Below are 23,706 nucleotides of genomic sequence, written 5' to 3' on the forward strand. Positions count from 1 at the left end.
ACACTTACTATGAATAGTCAATAGTCCAGGGAATTCCGTACAAGTTCAGGAAAATTTGTGAAACTTCGCTGAAAAACAACGTAAAAAAGCAGCAGACTTCGCAAAAGTGCAGAAATTTATGTAGGAAGTAAGCAAATTAAGTAGCAATTCGAGAAACTATATTAAATTCCATAGAATTGCAGGGAATTTTGAAAAAGTTTCTTAGATTTCGTAGAACATCAGAAAAAATCTTAAGCGTTCCGCGAGATTCTAAGATCATCAGGGATCTTCATTTCAGTTTAGGGAGCTTTGCTGCAGTTTGTCAGAAAGGCTAATTGAACTTTGTTTAATATCAGGGAACTTCCCAGATGTTCAGGAATATTCGAAGAAAATTTGAGGGTTTTTGTAGAAGATTGGTAAGTTCGAAGATTTTCTGAGACCATGGTGGAATTAAGAGATCTTGGAAAAAAATTGAAACTCCGAAGAAGTTCAGGCAGTTTCGTTAAAGTTGAGGAAATATTTAAGAACTTATGGGAATTTTGTAGATGTTCAGAGAATAAATAAGCTATAGGATATTCTCTCAAATATTCTACCTAAATAGCAGGTTGTTCAGCAAATATTCAAAATAAACGAAGATTTCAGTAAGTACATATCAATCGCAACGTTCGTGATTCGAGATCAGTCGTCAAATAAAAATTTTTGGGCCTTAATTAATTTATCTCACCACTCCACATTGTTTGATCTCCATTGGACCGCAGCTCGGTATATCTCATCCTCCGTTCATGCGGTCTCCAATAAAATCCTGCGATGATGCATCCCAAATAATTTTAAGCAAAACCTACATCTCCCGGTTGAGTGTATAGGAATAAGTCTTTTCTTGCTTTAAAATTTATTATGTTTCACAGGTAAAAGTTTCAGAATGGCATCTGTTACCGTTTTTGAGGTTTTACCGAAAAAGTAATGGCCGCTTAGGCACCATTCTAAGAAAATTATAAAACAAACAAGAAAATTGTAATTTTCATTGTGACTGCTCGTTAGTTTTTTGGTCATCTCTCTCAAAAACGGTAAGAGACACCTTCTTCTTCTTCTTCTTCTTCTTCTTCTTCTTCTTGTTCGCATTTCAAGCTTATTACTTAGCGCATATTAGCTTATTGCGTGCTCTCAACTTAGTGTTCTAATGCACTTCCACAGTTATTAATTGAGGGCTTTTACGAGACACCACTCTGAAAAATTTACCAGTGAAAGTTTTTATTTAGATAATCATTACAGAACTGTTTAATCCCCGGACAATGGTTTTTCTTGATTTTTCATGCGATTTTCCTCCACCGCGAATATTTTCGAGGAATACATTTTAAAGATTATATTTTTTTTAATTGCTGATATAATTTGCTTATCATTTATTACGCAACGTTTATACTACGATGCTTAATTCATGAGCTATGAAATTTCAAAGTAGTGATGTCCGGGGAAGTCCGAAAACTTCAACCTAAACCATTTTTGAAATGTTGTTGGTTTAACATGGTGGGCAACATTTTATAAAATTCTTTGACCCTTCAACCATTTTGTTCGATAATAAAAAAAAAAATCCTCCCGGCAAATACTAATTACTTTCATTAGCAGAGAATAACTTCACAACGTACTTTACGCTGTCTGTATTTCATATGAATAATGTTCGATTACCCATTAATAAAGAACATCTCGCGACGTTCAATCAGATTGTTTGAATTTGTACAAAAAATTCGCGATTATGAATTTAATTACAACGATCATACACAAAAACTGCTGTCTATGTGCAATACTTTCCATAAATCATAATACATTCCAAATGAAGGATACCATTCGCTAGAATTTTATAAACCGGTTTCAAATCCTAATTCCAGATGTGTTACGAACAATTTTTAAGGTTTACAACTAACTCAAAATAAAAAATCTCGGGATGTATGCAATCCCAGTAGTGGGATTTATAAATTTAATTCCGAAGATGGCAAATGGCAAAATATTGAGAGTTTACAGGAAGATTTACACTAAGTCTCCCCCCGAAATAATATTCTAGAGTGGTCCCGGCGAGTAAAATGGTTTGCCGTGTAGGAGTTTTTTGAGGTTAAGGACCCCACTCACAGAGCATCTGCATTTGCATGTATGCAGTATTAGATAACGTGTATAAATGACGTAGCATTTGAACGGAAAGGGGCGTTTCAGATGTTGTGACCGGCCATGAATTAAGTATAGAATAAATAAGCTACAAGGGCGAGGGGTGATACAAATCGAACAATAATATGCTACGTAATTCATGGATGGTCCCATACTGCTTTTGAGCAGACCAGTTCCACGCCAAATATGGCATCGGAAAAACTCGAACTTCTCCGATTTGCATAACACTTTTCATAAGTGTGTGTTATGCAATAATTCACATTTTTGCAAAAAATCGCCATTTTGGATCTTGTATTTTTTTTTTCAAAATGGCGTCTTTGTCATTTTTCAATAAATTGTAACAAGAAAACGTCACTTCGAATCGAAATTCGAAAAAAAAATTTTAAAACTCAAATATCTCAAAACGTGTATCTTAAATTTTTAAAGAAAGCTCATTGAAATTAAAACTTTTGTAATATTTTAAACTATCGTCCTTTGAAAATTAACAGAAATTGTAGAACAAGAACTTTTGGTATTTTTTTTTAACTTCTCGCTTGTACGCTTTTTACGAAATTTCTACAAGGAAAACACTACTTGAGACATTCCAAATCATTTTTATGCAAATAATACATGAATAGACTTACTAACAAGAAGTTAAAAAATATGACCAAAAGTTGATGTTCTACATTTTTTGTCAATTTTCAAGTCCCCATAGTTTTATATACTCCACAAGTTTGCATTTATCATGAGTTTTTTTTTTGTTAAACAAACTATAATAATTTGATATATACTTAGTTTGTTTACTTTTTTTACTCGAAATAACGAAATGAAACTACCGTGTGTATTTTTCCACGAAAGACTTAATTTTATGAACAAATTTGTTTTTTTTTTTTTTTCTTTATTTAACGTCGGTTTCTGTTCCGCAATCTAGTGCCAATCACCGACGGACATCGATTGCCATACATTGACGGCAATCGAATGTGCAAGAAGGCAACTTCCACACCTGCGTAGGATATCGCACCCATTCAACACACATGGGCCGGGACTTCCCTTCCGAAGGAAGACGTGACCAGAGATTTTTATGCCTCAGAAAAATCCCACTGACCTCGGCTGGGATTGAACCCAGAAAGCAGTCACGCTTACCACTACACCACCGGCACTGGCAGAACAAATTTGTATTAGTCGTCATTCCGATTTAAAAGTGACGTTTTTGTGCTTAAAAAAATGGAATGTTTCCTGAAAGTTGGAGAAGATTGAGCTTTTTTGCGTAGAATTGACTAGCAGTTGCTCGAGCAGCAGCTGTACGACTTATTGAAAGTTTCCCCTAACTATAAAACGCACATACCTCGTTAGCTTTAAAATTTCTTATTTCAATTTAGATATCTTCACAAAAATATGTCCTGCTGATATTTAAGCGTGCTATTATGAACAATGCGGCGGACATTCAAGATAAAAAAACGCGGTGGTGTATGGAATCTACCTGTGTCGAACCATTTCCACCGATCATAAATCACAAGCATTCATCTCTATTTAGCACCCATCAGGCATGCCAGCTTTCCTCATCAGTGGGGCGTGATATCTATCTCTGCTTCCGAAACCAGCAAAGTGTTGATATGTACACCGTCCTACCTACCATCACGAGTGAAAGCCGGCATTTTGTTGTGATAAAACGTGACCTGTTTTGAGAGCTGGCTAAACGAAGGTCAAAAGGCTTAAATTACTGCCTTCTGAATTTGAACACTAATACCACCCCTGCCAAAACAGAGCTGACTTCCAGTTTCCACAAAGCCCGTGAAATGAAGGGTGGGCTGTCAGCTATTTTGATATCTTTTCAGTAAGGTCTTTAAAAGATTCTTTTCTATCAGGGAGGCGGGATTTGATAACGACCGATATCCCCAAGCGAAATTTAAACCGTCCATTTTTGGGATCATAAAACCAATAAGAAATAGCCAGTAAGCTGAATATGTGCGTATAAGGGATACGAGCTTGATGTGGGGGTTATTGGATGGACTGATGCGTGCCGCAAATAAATACGATTTAGTCCTTTCACGATATCGGTAGTTTATCCTTTTCCGACCAACACGGCGCGACCAAAATGAGGGTCCAAAGATGAAGGGTAGTGTTAGTACCGATCGTTAAGCCACAAGGCGGGAGATTACTCCATTCGTGCGCCATTAGTATCAGGGCGGTTGTTCAGCTTTTGGATAATGTTGCTTTTTTGGCTTTTATTTTCAACTTTACTGCTTCGGTTTCCCTGCTTCTACTGGTTTGTATTAGGTATATGCCTACGTGCATCTTAGAATTTCATGAAATGACTTTCACATTTTTGTTTTCCTTTTCTTGATGGAGGTGGCCAGACGACCGGAGCCACGGCTTTCTAAGGGTGGGTTGAACGTTTGACCGGACGATATGGATTTACATGGTGATGGTAGTTGCTAGTGAAAGGGCGTAAGAATGAAACCAAATTACATACATAAAATTTTACTGCGGCTCTCACAAAAATGGAGATTCGCTTGGGATAGGCCAGTTACGAAGTCCCAATGAAATAAAAAATAAGATGTGCCGAAAGAGGAATTGTAAGAAAGAAGACACAAACCAACACTGAAACACGATCTGCATTGAGCCAAGTTTAGCCATAAAAGAGCAAATTATTAAGACAGATTGCGTCGGAATCAAAGTGAATGGATTGCGGTAATATAGTCTGGTGTTACTGAGCAATTTTACCATTGTGCAGGGTTGAAACTAAAAGGCTGTATGCTTTAAAACCACAGGGGAGTTTGATAGCGGAAAGCGGAGTTTAATCGTTTTGGCTATTCTACAAATATTGAAAAAGGTATCGACAATCTAAAGAATTTTTATCAAGCAAATTAATAGTTTTGTTTTCCATACATTTTCCCATACAAATTTGGCACAGTTATTGAAAACCTCAATACACATCAAACAAGCACTGCGTTATAGGGGTTTTAAAAGTTGACCTACCCTAATATATAGTTGAGACTCTTACGCCGACTTTAGGAATATCAATCCTATGAAATTAAATAATCCAGGTCAATCTGCATACAAATTTGTGTTTGCCAATTCTGATAACTAGGCATTCGCTCTTAAGTCTAGGGATGGATAGAAAACTTTTTATTTTATCTTCGTCCGACGGGGACACTGGGGAAAAAAAAGGAAAAGTGTATCAAACATTCAGCCATTCCAGTTTTCACAGGAGCAACTTGATCAATTCCTTTTCACAGGAAAAAGTTTCAGAAATCTAATGGAACATGTTTCATCTTGCGCAGAGAAGTGCAAGTTTGAATTTAGCCAGTATGTTGCAAAGTCCCTTATTTTGAATAAAAAAATGACTCTTTATTTTAAAATCGTTATACCTAGTACGGTTTTTTTCTTTTTGGCCATAATCAACCAATCACGTGCTTGCATAGCAGCGCCGGTGGCGTAGTGGTAAGGGCCCATGCATTAAATATGTCACGCTAAATCGAGCAAAAAATTACCCCCCCCCCTATCGTGACGTTTTTCCTATACTTAATGCATTGCTTGTCACAAAATCTTAGACCCCCCCCCTCTCCCCCCCCCCCCCTTAGAGTGTGACATAATATATGCATCAACCCTAAGCGCGATTACCTCTCACCCCAGCAGGCCTAGGTTCAATCCCAGTCGGCGCCGCCGTGATGTTCTGAGGCATAACCAGAGATACATTTTCCTCGTGTGTGCCAAAATGTGCTGCCGAGACTCTCAACAAAACGTCTCCCGTCGCAACGAAAACAACATGTGACGAGCGAGAAAGAGACACGCGAGAATAAGATACGAGAGAGAAACAAATGCGACACCCAAAAATCCTGGCGTGCGCGAGGCTCGCGCTGATCTCATGTGCCTCATCTCATGTGCTGCGATTAATGCTAGAACTGCAGAGCTCGAAGTTCTGGAAGGTGTAGGTAACCGAAATACAGGCTGTTGAAACTTGGTTGCTTTGACCGACATTTCATTTGCGTTTGCACAAACCATTCCTATTTTAGAGGAAAGGTAGCATATATTTGCAGTGCTTAAATTCTTGAAATCCTCTAATAGCAAAAGCCATTAATTTGCCGGTCAGTTAGAATATTCTTTGTTTTTTTTTCCGGTTCAACACTTAACTGCATTTGCATGACTAATATCTTTTGACACGTTATTTTCAAAATATAGAATGGACAAAAATTCTACAAAAAGTGTATCGGTATTGTTTAGTACGGGGATTTGACCGTTGCAAGCCGTTCACACATTTTCAACGTAATTTAACCATCCATCGGCAACACAACTATTACGTATTTTGAATAAATTATATCGGAATGCTACGAATGCAGCAATGTTATGATAATTCAATGGGTGGAAGAATTTTTTGCAGAACATTTTTTTTTCTTGGCTTATTACCTTTACGCTTTCACTTGTACTTTGTTATCATTACTTTAAAAATGTTCAGATTTTTTTTAATGTGCCTCATGTGATCGAGCATTCAGATAAATTCTATAACAGAAACGGTGACCCACTGGGTGATGGCGCGGTCTATACTAAATAGCTGCAGCAAAATAGTGACATGAGCGGGCATCGTTGGCTTTAACTCAGATGAGCGTGTAGACCAGTGCAGCGATATATTTACCATTCCAATTATTAATATCACCAAGTCTACCGACCTTCTGTTCCGTTCCTTCAAATCGCTTTCTGGTTGGCACGGTACGATCTAGGTGGCTTCTGCTGACCATTGTTCTGCGGGTTTCGATGGCATCGTTTTCGCGTCGATGTCCGTAATCGCTAAGAAGAAATAACCTTTTCGGTTAGATAATGGGCGACCTTGCCTTTGTATACCAACAGTGTCAGAAGGAAGCGCCTGAGTATCGGCACCAATTCCACAAAGTGACCACCAAGCGCCACCATCTCGCTACAACAAACCAGAAAGTGGTACAGCCATTGCTACAACCTGCAACAGATCAACCAATCAAATCACCATGTTGCCACCATGTTGCCAGAGTGTATGGTTTAAATTTGTAAAATACCGTGTTGAAAGTTGATCTATCCATTTGAAAAATTTTGATATTCAAAAACTTAAGCACATTCTTAAGTCATCCTTTTTTTTAGCAACTCGCTAATTCAGATCAGAAGAACATCAGCAAGTGCTGATCTTTTAAAACTTCCTGGCTATCTAAGGAGCATATCTGAAAGAATATCCTGTTACTTAAGCAACGTTTCCTGAACATCTACAAAATTTCCTTAAGTTTTAGAAAATTTACTCAAATTTCAAAATACCTTGAAATTAAGCGATGGTCGGAAATCTTCATCTTCAGGAAGTTCATTGAGATTTTTAAGATCTCTGACAAACTGCTATGAAGTTCTATAAACTAAAACGAAGATCCCTGAAGTATTCTGTCTTTACGAAATTCCCTGAACTTTTTCAAAATGCCCTGTACTTGTATGAATTCTATACGCAGTTCCTCGAATTATTACGCAGTCCACAAAGCTTCATCAAAGCTTGCTTCAAGTCTACGTTTCTCGTTGATTTTGCGCAAAATTCGACGCACGAAATTTCTTGAATTTGTGCGGAATTCTCTGAACTATTTCAAGTCCATGTGGTTTCATCAAAGCTCTGAAGTTATAAAAAAAGGTCCCTGAATAATAAAGAGGTTTCCTGCCATTAATCAATAAACTTCTACGAAGATACCTAAACTTGTATAAAGTTCCCACTTCTACGAAGTTTTCTGAACTTTTCCATGATCTCAGAACTTCAAATAATTTCACTAAATTTAGCTCATGATTCATCTGGCATATGTTATTCTTAATGCATAAAACAAAATATAATAATAATACCAAAGAAACATCCAAAATCAGGACAGTGTTCTAGTGAAAACAGTTAACGGAACATTAGAGTCAAACGAAGCATAAGTGTTACTAATCACATTAGCGACAGTAAGAATAGCCTCATTCAGCCCATAGTGTCAATTACGAGCTGCGAGGTGTATGAAGTGTCGTTGTCTTATAACTTTTTCAGGTACGTAGAAGAAAATTTACCGAAGCAGTTCGATGAAACTCAACGAAGTTCACTGAAGTTCAGTGAGCTTCTACAAAGTTAGCTGAACTTTAAAGAAAAATCTGCACTTCAAGAAAGTTTCCTGAACTTTTAAAAAGTTCCCTGAAGTACCACGAAGTTTCTTGAAGAGCTACAAAATTCCTTGCAACTCGGATAGCAGTTCGTACCCTTGTGTAGTGGCTGTAGGTGCATTGTCAGACAGCACCAGCAAATCAACAGAGGAAGTGGTAGAGGTGCTGCATGAAGAGGTGGTGATGATGGACGTGCCCTCAGGAGGCCGATAAAGCATGCAAAAACGAACATCAGCATCCTCGGCAGAAAGGGTTTGTGGATCTGTCGAGACTCGATGCGTTGCAAGCAAAAAAAAAATAATAAGGGAAATCGATTTAGATCTCCATTTGTTTAGTCCTGTGGAGCGACCTTTCAAAGATATTGAGCCTACTAAATAAACATTTTTAAAAACATGGTTTTCGATTCATATACTGACCGTTGAGTGTGACAAATATGTTGGATTTATCCCAAAATTTGACTACTACTTGGGACGAACACACCATGCTTTTTGTCTAAATATATTTGAACAGTTCTCAAATTTAAGTAGATGTTTGAATTATCTAGTGATGTCAGCTACAGCTTGAAAGGCTGAAAATACTGATGGATGGAGTCATACGAATCAATTTCAACAACGAAGTTTTTTTTTAAAGGACCCTCCGAACTATTGGTTCTCTGCCAGCTGCAAAATACCTATCAATTTGATCCACCAAGATCAATCGGATCCAAATCAGGCTGATCAATATCCCAAAATTTGAGCTAATTTGGTGGCGAACTGATTCTGCACTGGCTCTGAAGTTTATATGGGAATTACTATAAGAAAAGTGTATTTTTTGCCCTCATCGTTCTAGGCCTGCACCATAATGATTGACGGAAAAAATGTCCATCAGAGCCCCCCCCCCTCCCCCCCTCTTACGTGAAAATTTCCCAGCTACAACTTTGTTGAATGTCAAAAAAATTTGTTATTAATTAATTTCCAAGTTGATAACTTGCCGGCAGTAATAATCGGCTGTTTTCAGGGCAACACTGCATCTTGCCCTTATGACATAATAGCCTCGATTTTTTTGTCTGCTGAGTAGTAAAAGAACCATGTTAGAAGAACATCATCTTCCTAATCAATTAATAACTAATTATCCTAACGTTCAATTTTTCAATTCCCACATAAACTTCAAAGGGCCAAGTGCAGTATGAGTTCGCATCCTAATGAGAACAAATTTTGTGAGAATTATCAGGTGCTGTTTTGAAATCATTTGAACTTGGTGGAGCTAAATCAATATTTTGAACCATGAAAATTCCTCGCGCATGGATCGGTAACAAATAACCCCGCCGGAAATTGGTTCGTAATCGTTTAACTCATCTTCCGCTTGAAATACTTCTATAAAACCACAATCTCTCAACCCTCAAGAACTGAATACCAACTGATTGAAATCAATCAGTTGTACCAGCAACACGAGAATGTGACAGGACTACAACAGTTCTCTGCTGTTTTTTTTTTATCACCAACCAGCCACTTTTAGCATGCACGCAGGACGTAGGTACGCTGCCGATCTCCCTGGAGCTCGCCGAGCTTAGCTCATGAGACACAGCACATGTGACACGAATGAGGCACGTAGAAACAAAAAAGAAACGCGAAATAATACGTCTCGAAATGTACCAGGCACCTACGATCTTATAGAAACCGTGTCTCTATCACGCGGGATGGATGCACGTGTACATTAACTCTGGGCATAACATCTCTGATCTCGGAAAACAAGATCAACTGACCTTCGGAAGGGAAGTAAAGCCGTTTGTCCCCGGTTCACGGCTTGATGGTTCATGACTTGACCAATGGCGTCGGTGCTCAGCACGGAAAACAAATCAAGAAAAAGAAACGCTCGCTCTTAATAAAATAATAAATTTTCGTTTAGTATACTTTTTGCTTCAGTTCGTTTCATACATCTCACGCGTTGTTTATTGATATTCTTGTACATTAACGGAGATAGCTTAGTTCTGATGTGAGTTTAAAATGCATATTATGCATTTACAGTGGAGTCGCTTTTTACGCGGTTTATTTTTACACGGTTTTTTTTACGCGGTTTTTTTTCCGCGAATTTCTGAATTTACGCGGATTCCGGAATTTACGCGAATTTACGGAGAATTTACGCGTTTTATCATTATTCACTAGAGTCGCTTTTTACGCGGTTTTTTTTACACGGTCTTTTTTTACGCGGTTTTTTTTTACGCGGATTTCGGAATTTACGCGGTTTTTTTTTACGCGGATTCCGGAATTTACGCGGTTTTTTTTTACGCGGGACGTATCACCCGCGTAAAAAGCGACTCCAGTGTTTATTGACTTTCAAGGTATGAATTACAGCGTTCGCTATTTGGTGGATTTTAAAAAGAAAACATATAAAAGACAAACTCTAATAAGATTTAGTTTATCGGTCATAATTCTGCAACATCATAATGTAATATGGTGTCAGGCGCACTTTGAAATGTTTTAATCTGTTGTTTTGACGTTGAACTACGTCTTTGTCGACTATACTGGGGTACAAATCAAAAAATATGTGTGGTGGAATAGTGTTAGGTTTTGAACGATTGTAACTTTATCATTTATGGATGTAATTAAAATCCAAATACACTAATCGATAGAATATTACTTATCAAACCTTCTGAAATAAAAAAAAATCCAATTTTTAATCAAACAACTTTTGAAAAATGCTGTCAAATTTTGGTCACTGTTTTCATCAACTAAACGTTTTTCCCAAACCCAGTCATCATAAAGGAATACCACTTGGTTGCACATCATTCTGCTGAAAAGAAACCTGAAAAGATATAAATCAGCGCTGCTCTCCTGCCTCTGCTCATTATCGCTTCGGACGGCATGGCACTAGGTCCTGCAGCAAGCAGGACCAAGTCAGTGGCTAAAGGTGGCGTGATTTTTTTTGGGTCGATTGGTTTTAAGTTGGTGTGCAATGTGGTAAAATAAATCTTTTGATTGTTATGTATTTTAGTACGCTGATGGTATCATTTTGGAATATTTAGCAGTAATTAATACTTCATATGTATTACCAGCATAACAAAAAGTGTAGACGAATGGAATCCGCTTATTTATAAAGCAATGGTAGCCCTTTAATTGTATATACAGAAGGGACGGAAGCACTCAAGGCATTTTGAAACATGATGGTGTAATTTAAAAAAGTGTGACTGTTTTTCCGAGTGCATTTCTGACCATTCCAAGAATTTCAACATGGGACATAATCAGCTGATTAAAATACCTCAGATTAAACAGATGTTTTCGCTCAGGACCGGGGTGGATCAAAATTCAAAATTGAACAACTATACCTAAAATATACATACATTATAACAATTTTGAGAGTTAAATAAATTTGCGATTAGCTAACTGGAAGCCACTTACAATAGCTTTGACTTGCTACCTAAATACTAACTACAAAATTTATTTGAATTGTTGAGATTACAACTGCTGCTAAGTTCTACTATTTATTTTAGTGGGATAAATGGCCGAAACCCAGCTAGAAAATTAAAATGTTGATGAGATTTCAGCAACCAATAGATATGTCGGAGATATAACAGCAGAAGTAAATACCGAGCTACTCAGCTGTCGGAGATTTTACTGAACTAGATTGAGTATGTATGCTGTGTTAATTCATGTTATTGTACAAAATACATCAAATCACATTAATCTTTCTACTGTAACGTGAAAAAATTTGAGGATTTTCTTTTTTTTTTTTGTAATCAAATATATTTGTCACGGTATAATTCCATAGATTCAGAAAATGTAGACAGCTATTGCTTATTGATGGTAAAATTTTGATTTACCTGAAAAAAATGTTCTTTTTCCACACGCTTAGGGTAACTGACGGATTCAGCAAAACTTTAACCTATTGCATCAAGCAGGCTAAATAAAATCCTTGACCGCTTATTTTAGGTATAAGGGTACATAATGTTTCAGAGCATTGATTAGTCGAAATTAAGCGCTGAAGGACTTCGTTCACCCGCTTATGATAATAGGTAAAGGTATTGCCGAAGCCTTCATTTACCCAAGATTTGTTGTCCCCATCTTTCCAAATTTTTGCTGAGATTTTCACAGCCGAGTACTCAGCAACAAGCAGGCCTGTGGTTGTGGTTAGTCAAGGTTAGTCGGCGATTAACCTGTAATTCTGCATTTATAATTATCTTGTTTCTTTTGCTCGCCCCCAGAAATACACTCAAGAGTCTTTAATTCGCTTAACCTGCGTCGGAGGAGTTGTTGCTGTTTATTTCTAAATTCAAATGTGGTAGAGCCCGACATCGATGATGCAATCCAACACAAGTGTTTTTTTTTTATATTTAGGTGATCCATGAGGGTGACCAAAATACAGAATAAGGTTATCTATGGTCTTTCTTGCTGTGAAAATTCCAAGAACTTCAATAACAATTAAGTGCTAATTTGTTGAGGTCATTCAAGAGGATGACAAAAGTATCCATGGACCTCTCTATGGGTAAAAACTCAGAATACTCATTCAACTTTAAAAACAAGTACACAGAAAAAAGTTCTGAATTTTAACCGTCACGTAATATGTCCCCTCGTTTAATTTTATGCTATAATAGTCGGCATAAACAACGAAATGGCAGCTGGAATATTGGCTCATTATCCTACTTCCTTATCATGTTCTCGATATGCAAATATTTGGAATATCGCCTACCAGGCATGGAAAAACATTTGCATTCATTTCGTGCATTCATTTACAATCATTTGCCTTTAACTTTTTTTTTTTTTTTGAACAGCATTCCGCAAAATGCTGTATAGATCTTTTGTAGGTTTTGTTATTAACTACAACTTTTGTTAAGAAGTCAAATTCGTCTCTCCTATGCATGACGAACCAGAGTGTACAGAAGCCACTACTATTTTTCAGTGAATGTATTTTACATTCACTGAAAAACAGTAACAAGTTCTGCCCGCTCTAGTTCGTGATGCATAAGAGATACAGATTTTACTTATGAGCAAAAGTTGTAGCTAAAAACAAAACCTACAAAAGTTCCATACATTATTTTGCAGAATGCTGTTGATGAAAAAAGTTAGAGGCACATGGATGTAAATGAATGCATGAAATTAATGCAAATGATTTTCCATGCCTGTCGCCTCCCTAAGATCCTGAAATTCTGATGCTTCATCCTCATGAAGTTCTTGACATTCTTATTTTAGGAATGTTACCCTTCTAGAGGATCGAATATTTGGAATATCGCCTAACGGAGACCTTGAAATTCTAATACTTTGTTCTAATGATGTTCTTACATTCTCATTTTAGGAAAATCACCCTTCTAGAGAACCATTACCACCTCATTGATTATTTTGAAATTTTAATGCTTAATCCTTATGGCGAATTTTTGGAATAAAGGGTCAACAAAGGACTTTTTATAACCTCGTCGACAATTTTGAAAACTTGAAATTCTGAAGCTCTCGACATTCTTATTTTTGGAATATTACCCTTATAGAGAACCATTGCCCATTTGTTGATAATTTTGTACTACTGATACTTCGTCCTTATCAAGCTCTCGATATGTGAATATTTGAAATATTGCCTTCCTTACAATTTTGAAACTTTTGAAAGTTCTCGACATACGTATTTTAGGAAAGTTATCCTTCCGAGGACTATTGTCACCTCGTTGATGTTTCTGAAATTCTAATGCTTCGTCCTTAGTTCCAATATGCGAATATTTGGTATATCGCCTACCGGAGAACTTAAAATTCCTCATAATGATCCTTCATCCTCATAATGTTCTCTCTCTCTTATCTATGCAATGTCACCGTTATAGAGGATCTTTGTCACACCGATTATTTCAAAATTCTTTTGCTTCAGTCTGGTGAAGAACTCGATATTTATATATTTTGAATTTCGCCATAACATATATGTCACCTCATGAGAAAAAAAAACTGCGTTATTATTTTACGATCACAGAACTGGCAACAAGTTATGCAGAGCTCTTCGCAAAAAAGACAGCTGCTTGCTGATAATCACCGAAACCTTTTCTGAGACTCAGTTGCCAAACTTCACTTTGTTGGAGCTCGGCTGTTGAACATTTTTGGCTAAAATGGCCGAGATTCGGCAAAGAAAACATTCAAATGTAAATCTTATAAAATTATCAGGCTCGATTTTATCAAATCTTTGTATGGTCATAATATTTTTCAAGAAACCATACTATAATATAAATAACAACAATACAATTCACTTTGAAACGCTTACAGTGAGTTTAAGGAGGGAACACCAAAAAATGAGCTGTAATTATTGTGTTTTTGAGCTTCCGCCCTATTCCACCCTCAAGAGCTATTTTTCAAGTTTACATTGTTCTCCAAAGCGCCCTCATTCTTCATGGTTCCGAGAACAAATTGCGAACCAGTGATCGTATTATCGGTAAAAATGTACGGTGGTTTGCAGACTGAAGACAGCCCTGAACACGTGAATAGAGAAGAAGACAAGAAAAAGAAAACAACCAAAAATTCCTCTTGGCTACAGGCTAGTCCACATACACACAAACACACAGCAATTTGCTCTCAGCATTCTTTATGGAAACTTACCTTTCCGTTACGTGGCCGGTAATTTCCAGTGGATGCGGTTCTAGCGCGTTGTATAGGTCCTTTTCGGTTACCCAGAAGGAGCGGACCGTTCAATTTTATTTTATTGGCTCATTTTTAGATGCCGTGGCGTCCTGTTTTGCTTTCTTATTTGGGTTTTGGCTTATTTTGTCTCTATTTCTGTTGGACACTGTTCTTCCACTGCAATAACGTTAGGGTAAATTTCTGCGACAACGGCGACGGCAAGAACGGAAACATTTATTTACAAGAGGAACGTCGGTTCACCCGTACAACCTGGTGATGACGACGGTTTAGCAATTACGGTGCCTGTTTTATTACATTCCTTTTGAAGGCTCGCTCGCGCATTTCCTCTCACCTTCGTGCAATCGTTGAGGCCAAACAGAAAAGGTAAAAACGTTAAAATTTCTAGCACTTTTATTTTTATTCTTCAAAATTGGAGAATCTAGCCCCGACATGAAACAGCAACACCTGGAAGCACACAGTCAATGGGGCTCTGGTTGGGTATCACTGCAACGTTTTTCACTTTCTCACTTGGAGCGACTATGGGTTCCACGTTTACATAAAAAATGTAATAGCCGGAAACGAAGGTTTCCCCATTGGGAGCCAGACATTAAACTACTAACGGTGGCTATTTTGCGCGGAGGGATGGAACGGTTTCATTTCACGGTACAAATATCCGCTTTTCACTCCACAGTCACTGAATGGCGGATGGAAATGCAGCACTCGCCTTCTTCCTCCCGTTATTGGTTTATTGCATTCAATCTGGTTGATTTGATGGCTTGTTGACAAATTCGCTTTTAACGTTCTAGGTTTTTAGATTATTGGTTGCGATTTTTTTTCTGTCGATACGATTCTGCTGCGTTGTGTTTATTTTACAATTTCATGGAATAGGTTTTGCGTTTGTCCGACTATTCCATTGAGTACGCAACAAGGTTTAAGCTTTTTGCTCTATTTACAGTTGCTTTGATTTTGTATTAATTAAAACGTGACGATTCTATTTATTGGCCATGTAGGTTGTATAGCAATATACGGTAATGATCATTCGAGTGACTAATTTAAACATTGGTCTAGCTCGGAAATGCAGTTGAGTAATGTTAATCTGAAATAAGCAAAATGTAAAATTAATAGATATTAGTATACGTTTAGTTATTTGCACATTTATACAGTTTATAGTTATGGAATGTTCAGGACTTGTGAACAATCTAATTTTTGATAGTGTAGCATACTATAAATCATCTAAATTGAATCCGACCTACAATCTCAAATTTCATGACAAAGACATTTTCGAGACCTACAAAGTCGAGCCACTTGTAAACCAAACAAAAGTGCCATCCGCACTTGTTGTTCCATAGATATATAAACAGTCAAATTATTGCAACCACATGTTTTCCTTTTGCGCTATGACCCAGAATGCGCGTACAGAATAATAAGCGCAGCGACAATGACAGCGACCCGGAAAACAACAAACCCAAATTCTTTCCTCATATCTTTTCGGCAACCTTCGTCTATGTACTCAGGCGAATGGAATCGCGTAACTGGTCACCATCACCTACGACGAAGTCACGTGATTGGTTGATTATGTTTGGAGACTAGTAAAGGTTACCTCCTACCGATTAAGTACGAAATGTAGAGTTAAGTTTCTTAGACTTAAGTGGTGCAAATAAAAATCAGTCAAAACTCATTACTCGAACCGGCAACATGCCCTTACTCCAAAAATATCACGAGCCATAGAAACCCAACGTTACATGGCAGACCGTGAAGTGAGTTTAAAAAAACCAGTTTAAAGTGAGCCAGTAGTGAAAAAAAAAATTGCACTGAAACAATTGTAATAACCGAAAATGGGCAGCGAACAAACAAAAGAAGAAAACTCAAAAACGGTTGGAGATCAAACCGTTACAATAGTGGAAAACCAGGAAATACACACTGGCTACCACGAACAACAAAATTGGAAGTTGAACCTAATTCTGGTTCTTCTAACGATTCAAACATTAGTAACGGTCGTGAAAGTAATCGCAAGATTAGCGACGAAAACTCTGGACAAGGCTGTAGAAAAAGCCACCACAGTCCGCAGGGTATAACCCAGTGCGAAGCAAAAAGTGCCCACAAAGAAGTGTGAAAAACAGTGCCCACTAAGAATTATTGAATTGAACAAATTGAACGATACAAGTGAACCGAACCACAAAAAGTTATGCTACGTCAATGCTTGCACAGGTACGCGACGGAAAACGATTAAAGTAAACAGAAACCAGCGGGCGTGCGAAAATGAAATGCATCGCGATAGCGAAAAACAACAAAACGCGAACTTGAACTTGACTTCCTTGTGAACTAGTGTGGAGTAAAGAACCGATTCAACGGATCGGGTGTCGAGCACCAGAAATCTACCTTATACAAACGAAAACGCGATAATGCAGTGCGACAAGTGGATGACTACACGAGATAATGCAGTGCGACAACGGGATGACTCAACGAGGTAATGCAGCGCGACAGCAGAAAGCGATGTGAATGAACAAAACCAAGCAAAAACGTATGTAACACATCAGTAATTATTAATTAGTATTAAGAGTGCCAAATGACAAGTAGGGACAACATCAACTCGTTAATAGATCAACTAAATTTAACGTATACAAACCTATCAAAAGCTCCGAATAGAATTTATTGTAGAAGCACCATTAAAGGTAAACTTAAACTTACGAAGCAAGTATACGAGGAAATACAACAAAATTTACAAGAAATTGAAAGTGAAATACCCACAGATAAATTAGAAGAAACAATCAAAAGTACAAAATTATTATACAGCAAACTATATCTAATACTGCAAGAAAAACTAGCAAATTCAAAACCCACGTTATCTTTCAAATCATCCGTGTACGTTGTAATATTCACCAATTATAAAACAAAAAAAATTGAAAATGCCATTCGACATAAAAACGGCGACCGCCATTGTGCAACCATACGATGGGAACCCAGACCATCTAGACTCTTTCATCGATGCAGCCACGCTGCTGAAAGACTATATAACTGCTGATCAAATTCCAATTGCAGTCAAATTTCTCAAAACACGACTGACAGGTAAAGCCAGAATAGGCTTACCAGGAAACCTAAACACGATCGATGATGTAATAAACGACATCAAAGCGAGGTGCAAGGACCACCAAACACCAGAAAATATAATCGCAAAAATTAAAAATATCAAACAAAAAAACGACACTAACAGTCTTTGTGACGAGATCGATGCACTCACGATGAAATTAAAAAGCATCTACCTACAACAAGGGATTCCAGAAGGCGTATCTCAAGCCATGGCAACCAAAACGGGAGTTGATGCTCTAATAAATAGCGTAAATTCCGAAACAAGATTAATTCTGAAGGCTGGAACCTTCAATAACATAAAAGATGCGATACAAAAAGTACAGGAAAATGCATCACAGAATAGCACGCCCCAAATTATGACTATAAATTCACACAGAAACAATAACTATGAGAGAAACGGACGTGGTAATAGACCTTATCGCGGCAACTCAACATCTTATCGCGGAAGATTTAATAACAATCATCGCGGCAACAATAGGTTCCAAAATAATTTCCGGACTAATTCCAATAATTACCAACGTTCTTCGAATTATTATCCTCCACGGAACAATTTTGGGGGCAAGCGCGATACTTCAAGACGCGTCTATACCATTCAAACAGAACACCCCCAACCAATACAATCATTTCCAGTAAATTTCTCACACCCGATGACAACACCGCAAAACACCCCACACGCAATGGCCCCACAATACCAACAACAACCAAATTTCCAACAGCCACATTTTTTTGGTCAAATTCCGAGAGGACCACTACCATCCTCTCAATGAACCTCAAGGCGTCAAACTACATTTCAGTAAAGACGCAAACGACAAATAACAAATGCTCTTTTATCATCGATACTGGAGCAGATATATCAATATTCAAAGACGAGAAAATCCCACCACACCAACAAATAAATATAGATAAACGATACAAAATCAACGGTATAACTAATACAACTATTGAAACAATAGCTGAAATGCAAACAGCCCTTATTGTAGATAACATAACCCTAGTACATAACTTTCAAATAGTTAGCAGTGACTTCCCCATTCCCACTGACGGAATACTGGGAAGAGACTTCCTAATCAAATTCAAGTGCAACATCGACTACGAATCATGGTTGCTCAATTTTAATATAGCGAATCATAGCGTTACCATACCTATTCAAGATAACGTAGGAGACGCATTTACTATACCCGCCAGATGCGAAGTAATTAGAACCATACCGAATTTTCCAATAATAGAAGATTCTATAGTACTTTCACAGGAAATCCAACCAGGTGTTTTCTGTGGAAATACTATAGTATCTTCGACATCGAAATATGTTAAATTTGTAAACGCAACAGAAAACCAAGTTGTTGTAAGAAACTTCAAGCCACGAATAGATGCATTGAGGCACTATAACAAAATTTTACCAGAAAACATATCCAATTCAAGCGAAAATAAAAGGCAACATGAACTAATATTGCAAATGAACTTAGAACATGTACCTATTTTTGCAAAAAGCAAACTCATGAACTTAATCCTTAAGTATCAAGATACATTTTGCTTACCTAACGAACATTTAACAACAAATAATTTTTATAAACAATCCATTAATTTACAGAATGAATCTAATGTGTACATACCGAACTATAAACAGATACATTCCCAAGCGAATGAGATCAGTAATCAAATTAACAAAATGATGGCAGACGATATAATCGAACCCTCAATATCACATTTTAACTCACCGATTCTACTAGTACCAAAGAAGTCGGAGGATAGCACAAAGAAATGGAGATTAGTTGTCGATTACCGTCAACTAAACAAAAAAATATTGGCAGACAAATTTCCACTGCCGCGTATAGATTCAATTTTGGACCAGCTAGGCAGGGCAAAGTACTTTACTACCCTTGACCTTATGGCTGGATTCCATCAAATCCCATTAGAGGAAAACTCTAGAAAATATACAGCATTTTCTTCCACAGATGGACATTTCCAATTCAAAAGACTACCATTCGGGTTAAATGTCAGCCCAAACAGCTTCCAGCGGATGATGAATATCGCTTTAGCTGGACTAACTCCTGAATGCGCATTCGTCTACATTGATGACATTGTAATAATTGGATGCTCAATTGATCATCATTTGAACAATCTTGAGCAAATATTTCAGAGAATGAGATTTTACAATTTAAAACTCAACCCACAAAAATGCAAATTCTTTAGGACCGAAGTTACTTACCTAGGTCACAAAATCACAAATAATGGCATTCTGCCAGATGACTCTAAATTTCAAACAATTAGAGATTATCCAGAACCTACAAATGCAGACGAAGTCCGCCGATTTGTAGCTTTCTGTAATTACTATCGCAAGTTTGTTCCAAACTTTGCAAACTTGGCGAAACCATTAAATAATTTATTGAGAAAAGGTACTTCATTTTCTTGGAAGGGGGAAGAAAAGGAAAGTTTTCTTCTATTAAAACGACACTTACTTTCTCCTAGAATCCTTCAATATCCCGATTTCTCTAAAGAGTTTATCCTTACCACTGATGCATCAGACATTGCTTGCGGTGCAATTCTTTCGCAACAGTATGGAAACAAAGATTTGCCAATTGCTTTTGCTAGCAAAACTTTTACTAAGGGAGAAAAATCGAAACCGGTAATTGAGAAGGAGTTAACTGCCATACACTGGGCAATTGACTACTTCAAACCCTATCTTTATGGTCGAAGGTTTAAGGTCAGAACAGACCACAGACCATTAGTCTACTTATTTGGAATGAAGAAGCCAACTTCTAAACTTACGAGAATGAGGCTGGACCTCGAAGAATATGACTTCGATATTGAATATTTACCAGGAAAAGCAAATGTAGGAGCAGACGCCCTATCGCGAATACCGACAAAATCTGAGGACCTCAAATCTTTGATACTTGTGGTCAATACTCGCTCAATGACCAACAAACAAAAACAAAATATAAATAACAATACCACACAATTGGAAGAACCCAACAGAGAGACTGATCACCTCACTGTCTGGCGAACTGAAAATCCGTTTGAAGTTAATAAATTACTCAAAATTGGTTGTGAAGTGCACCACAATCAAATAACAATATATTTGTATAATCACAATTATAGGAAAATTTTGGGAATGACGACGATACCTATAAAACATAATAATGGAAGTAGAGCTTTAGAGTTTTCACTTCTAGAAATATCAAAACTTTTAAGGAAATACAAGAGAGATATGATAGCGCTATCAGAAGAAGATTTAATTTTCAAATACATTTCCCTGCAAACATTAAAGGAAATCGCCAACAATGCCATTTCCAATTATCAAATCGTAATATTCAAACCTCCAAAGTTTATACAAGAGCAGGAAGAAATCAAAGAAATATTGACGCGTCACCACATGACCCCTACGGGAGGACATGTCGGACAACACCGGTTATACTTAAAACTTAGAGAATTTTATAAATGGAAAAACATGAAATTAGATATTAAAAATTTCATAAAAAATTGCGATAAATGCAAAATAAATAAATTACATAGACATACGAAAGAAGCGACAGTTGTGACGACAACTCCTTCTAAACCTTTCGAAGTACTCTCTGCAGACACAGTCGGTCCCTTCACAAAAACTAACAATGGAAATAGATATATACTCACAATTCAGTGTAACCTAACTAAGTACATTGTATTGGCCCCTATACCGACTAAAGAAGCAGGTGTGATCGCAAAAGCACTCATCGAAAATTTTATACTAATTTATGGTAACTTTATGGAACTCCGTACGGATCAAGGAACTGAGTACCGAAATGAAGTTCTTGATAAAGTATGCAAACTCTTAGAAATTAAGCAAACATTTTCTACCCCTTACCATCCACAGTCGATAGGCGCATTGGAGAGAAATCATAGATGCCTTAACGAGTATCTACGATCTTTCACAAATGTTCACCAATCCGATTGGGATGAATGGATTAAATTTTATTCTTTTACCTTCAATACCACACCTCACACCGAACACAACTTTACCCCATACGAACTGATATACGGACGTAAGGCAATTTTACCACACGATTTGGAAATAAATAGACCAAATGTAGAACCTATATATAACCTGGATGAATATTACAATGAACTACGATTTAGATTGCAAAATACCAACCAAATAGCACGTCAAAACCTAATTAAGAAAAAAGAAGAAAGACAAACAATCACTAACAAACAAATTAACCCCATTAATGTAAATATAGGAGACCTTGTTTACATAACTAACGAAAATAGAAGAAAACTTGACCCATTTTATATAGGACCATTCAAAATCATAAATATACAAAATCCGAATTGCATTATTCAGCACATTTTAACACAAAAACAGAGTACCATTCACAAAAACAGGTTAATCAAGGCATAAGAGTAGAAAGTAAACCATATAATCTATCAAAAATATTTGTAAAGGAACCTTACTAGTCACAATTTAAAACTTTTCCGAATTACAAACGAATTGTTGACAACAATTAATCGAATGATTTCACTTCGTTACATCATTCTTCCAAACGGGGAAGGTGTAGCATACTATAAATCATCTAAATTGAATCCGACCTACAATCTCAAATTTCATGACAAAGACATTTTCGAGACCTACAAAGTCGAGCCACTTGTAAACCAAACAAAAGTGCCATCCGCACTTGTTGTTCCATAGATATATAAACAGTCAAATTATTGCAACCACATGTTTTCCTTTTGCGCTATGACCCAGAATGCGCGTACAGAATAATAAGCGCAGCGACAATGACAGCGACCCGGAAAACAACAAACCCAAATTCTTTCCTCATATCTTTTCGGCAACCTTCGTCTATGTACTCAGGCGAATGGAATCGCGTAACTGGTCACCATCACCTACGACGAAGTCACGTGATTGGTTGATTATGTTTGGAGACTAGTAAAGGTTACCTCCTACCGATTAAGTACGAAATGTAGAGTTAAGTTTCTTAGACTTAAGTGGTGCAAATAAAAATCAGTCAAAACTCATTACTCGAACCGGCAACATGCCCTTACTCCAAAAATATCACGAGCCATAGAAACCCAACGTTACAATAGTTTCTCAGATTGCAATGTTTATATAAATATTGCGCATTTAGCAGCAAAGTAGACTCCTGCGCTGTAAATAGTCACTCAGCATTTGTTATCCCTCAGGCCATAAAAAAAATTTAAATTTTTCACTGTTTGACATTTTTTTTACATACAATTCATTTATTTATAAAGGCTCAAATCCAGAAGTTTGACAAATCCGAAATTTTTGACTCTTTTTACAATGTTTCTTAATACTAGAGTTGGTAGAACAGTGGGCTGAATAATCGCGGATTACTCTAGGTTACTTCCTATAATCTATCAAAAGGTATACGAAAAAATACTACCCAAAGTGTGAGTCCTTTTTACTTAATTTTGAGCTGAGCCTCTCACTTGCACTCGTTATTGTTGGCAAAAATGGAACGAGAGATTCAACCCAACGATATAGTTCATATTCAATAAGTTATTTTTGAGTAAATTGCATATTCTCAAATCTACGCGAATTAAATAAGAGTAAAGCTGGGTTTAGACAAGGCAAGTCAATTGATCAAGTCAGTTGAATCACATATCATATGTGGAACTCGGTCATAAAAAATCGACCCCATTTCAGTGATTTCAAGTGGTATAGTAGGACGTCGATCTGTCAAACTGGTTATACCAGCTGTAAATTGAGAAAGGAGATCAAGGGGGTAGTCAATTCTATTAAAATATGTCTAATGTGGCTTATAATTCTATATCTTCTTAGCGCTCTTGAACTCATGTATTTGTATTGCCATAGTAATTTACGGTCTTTATTTTT

The 23,706-nt window shown here is 37.0% G+C and overlaps 1 protein-coding gene across 2 annotated transcripts in view; it reads right to left on the reverse strand.

Moving 5' to 3' along the window:
- LOC135717135 (zwei Ig domain protein zig-8-like) overlaps positions 1-23,706 on the reverse strand; it is a 471,305-nt gene that overhangs the window by 351,753 nt on the left and 95,846 nt on the right. For both annotated transcript variants that reach the window (XM_065239086.1, XM_065239085.1), the window contains exon 2: positions 14,769-15,885. The gene's annotated coding sequence lies outside the window, so the exon portion shown is untranslated. The remainder of the gene's footprint in view (positions 1-14,768; positions 15,886-23,706) is intronic.

Source organism: Ochlerotatus camptorhynchus, unplaced genomic scaffold (assembly GCF_037179485.1).
Source record: "Ochlerotatus camptorhynchus isolate MF236.1 unplaced genomic scaffold, CSIRO-AGI_Acam_v1.1 ptg000048l, whole genome shotgun sequence".
Lineage (NCBI taxonomy): Eukaryota > Metazoa > Arthropoda > Insecta > Diptera > Culicidae > Ochlerotatus > Ochlerotatus camptorhynchus.